This window comes from Odontomachus brunneus, unplaced genomic scaffold, assembly GCF_010583005.1.
Source record: "Odontomachus brunneus isolate Ranch 3 - 2012 unplaced genomic scaffold, Obru_v1 Obru_scaffold_005, whole genome shotgun sequence".
In the NCBI taxonomy this organism is placed as follows: Eukaryota; Metazoa; Arthropoda; class Insecta; order Hymenoptera; family Formicidae; genus Odontomachus; species Odontomachus brunneus.
In genome coordinates, this window is record NW_022639455.1 from 3400825 (window position 1) to 3403775 (window position 2951).

General features: G+C 54.0%; 1 protein-coding gene across 2 annotated transcripts in view; it reads right to left on the bottom strand.

Moving 5' to 3' along the window:
- Positions 1–1723, bottom strand: part of LOC116848733 (ADP-ribosylation factor-like protein 6-interacting protein 4) — a 4985-nt gene extending 3262 nt beyond the window's left edge. The window contains exon 1 of one of the 2 annotated variants that reach the window (XM_032825158.1): positions 1670–1723. The gene's annotated coding sequence lies outside the window, so the exon portion shown is untranslated. Of the gene's footprint in view, positions 1–243; positions 624–1669 lie in introns of those variants that run through there. The other variant, XM_032825149.1, reaches the window with a different exon arrangement.
- Positions 1724–2951: the final 1228 nt, after the last annotated feature.

Below are 2951 nucleotides of genomic sequence, written 5' to 3' on the forward strand. Positions count from 1 at the left end.
CGAGCGCACCAGGCTAAGGACGACACACACATACACACACCAACATGTACACACCACTTGCGACCCGAGCGCGCGCGCGCGTGTCGACACCGACGACGGAGAAGAAGAAGAAGAAGTAAAAGAAGTAGTAGTAGAAGAGATGGAGGAAGAAGAAGAAGAAGAAGAAACACCGGAAAAGCGCGACCCGCCGACACCAGGCACTGCGCGCTAGCGTGTCGGCTAGCTCTCGTAACACGGACGTACCCGAGGATCCCTCTTGGAGAGACTCGTCGAAAACTTCGGGGCGCCCTCGCTCTCTCGCGGACCGTGTCTCTCCGCTGTCGCGCTGCCGAGCGCGCGCGCGCACACGCACCACTCCGCCGTCCGCCCCTTCGCACCCCCTTCATTCGCCACCCCCCTTTCGCAACCCCCGGTCCGCTGCCCGCTTACTCCGTTCTGTCCACCCTCGCGCGCCTTCTATCCTGTGTGTGTTCGAGTTTCTCTCTCGCTCCTTTCTATCTACAATCTTCTTCTCTCTGTCTCACGCGCCCTCGCGCGCGTTCATCCTCCTCTCTCTCCGCTATCAACCCCCGACGCAACCTCCATCTGCCTTCTTCTCTTTCTCTCTCTATCTCTATCTCTCTTCTTCCTTCTCTCTCTCTCTCTCTCGCTTGCTCGCTCTCACCCCCGCGAGGAGAGATTTGCAGGGCGGATTCTTTCCACTCGCGGACGTGAAAGTCGCGCCACCTGCGTCCTCGTCCTTGCGCCCGTGGTGGCGATGCGGTTCCCTTCTCTGGAGGAGGGTACCGATTACGACGGAGATTCGTCCGCTTGACGAACGGCTCGTCGTCGTCGAGCGTGATCATCTTCTTACGATATCCTGCGCTCTCTGTGTTCATCCTAAGCATCTCTCGTTGGCGTAGTGAGCGCGAGTCGTCGACAATGATGACGACTACGACAACTACGGGTTGGGCGTCATCGCGCAGGTCGCCATCTTCGTTCTCGCGCCGCTCCCCGTCCGGGAACGAGCGACGGCTTCGAGCGCTTTCGTCCCCCCGCGACCCTTCCTTTCCGCACCCCCGTATTCTGTGCCCCTCTCCAACCCCTATTCACCCCGCGCAACCCTCCTCGGTCTCCCACCCCCGAGACTGCTCACCCCTTTCCGCTCGCCGCCTCCTTTCCGTCTTCCTTCGCCCTCAGCTCTCTCTCTCTCTCTCTCTGTTTATTCATCTCTCTCTCGCTCGCTCGCTCGCTCTCTCTCTCTCTCTCTCTTTCTCTTTCTCTCTCCCTGTTCTTCCTGCAAATGAGTCCTATCTCTCTCGCGCTTGGAGTTGCACTAAACCCCCCGTCACCCTCTCTCTATTTCTCTACTCCTCTCTCTCTTTCTTTCGTTCTTTCCCCTCGATCTCTCCCTCTACGTGCTTCCGCCTATCCACGACGCATATGGCGCTACACACACGATCACCTTCCGTTCCACGCGAACGCTGATTCTTCTGCCCACCCTGCCACCCTTCCCCCTCCTGCCCCTCCTCCGACACCCGAATCCCGCCTCCGCGGAGAGCTCTTCGCCAGCCTTCGTCTTTTTCCTAGTGACTTCCCCGCGACCCCTTCTCTTCTTCATCATCCCCACGTCTCGTTCATCTCTTTCTCGCTCGCGCCCTCGGTTCGCGCCGACGAACGCGTTGCTCACCGAAAAAAAGAGAAGAGAGAAACCGACCGAGTACGATCCTCGACTCTCGCGCGGCGCAGTATGGATTTGTGCTCGTTCCGAGATTCGAGCGACCGTCCGAACGACCCGAATATATCGGCGGCGGCGGCAGCGGCGGCGGTGGTGGCGGTGGTGGCGGCGGCGGTGATGGTGATGGTGGTGGTGGTGGTGGTGGTGGTGGTGGTAGTGGTGGTGATGATGATGGTGGTGGTGGTGGCGGTGGTGGCGGTGGTGGTGGTGGCAGCGGCGACGGCGACCACGACCACGACCACTCGCCGCGGCGCGCGTTATATACGCTTCGACTTCGATCGGCGTCGACGAGGTCGAGAGGCCGAGTCGAATCGAGAGAGAGTGAGAGAGAAAGACGGAAGGGGGGGAGAACGAGAGAAGAGGAGAGTCAGGAGCCACGGGAGATCGAGTCGCGCACGGCCTGGGTCTGACGACGCATTCGTCTCGACTCGACTCTACTTCCGATAGCGAGGAACGATGATGGTGCCTCGCACCACCTATTTCTCCTTCAGCCTGCTCTCGAACGATAGAGCCGTCGTTGATAGTCTTTCGAGCGTCCGGAAGAATGAGATTCTCGCGGAGCCAGCGCGAACGCGCGCGCACGATATCGCGCTTATCAGTGAAGGAGCATCGCCGATTCGGCGATAATCAACTGAAAATCGCTGGCTTCTAGGAGAGAGTGGCGGTGTTCGAATATTATAGAGAGAGGGAGAGAGAGACGAAAGTTAAGAGAGATAGAGGAAGACTATTATAGATCCTATAATTTCAATATATGTAAAACTTTTTTATACCGAGAAAAAATGTTTGACTTTTGTAACTATATAATCACAGAGAAATAATTATTATAAATTATGATCAAAAGAAAACACCATTTCTTTTATTAAAGCTCCTTATATCTCGCCGGCTATGTCGGATTTGTGACACCACTAGCGAGAAATGACATATTGACAAAAATTGCATGCCATTTCTGAATGAAGATAAATATGGACGAAAGAACATTTGAGATTGCTTGAATATACTTGTAAAATTATCGGAAAAATATCCATTTATCTTGATGATCAATAAATAGTCATATAATAATTGATAAAATGAGTTTGTTTTGTCTGCATGTTTAATTTCACCATTTATTACATAACTATTTACTGATCATCAGAGGAAAGGGATAGTTTTCGGAAAATTTTACAAGTACTTCTTCGTCCGTACTTATCTTTATTTAGAAATAGCATGCAACTTTCGTCAACGTGTTATTCCTCGC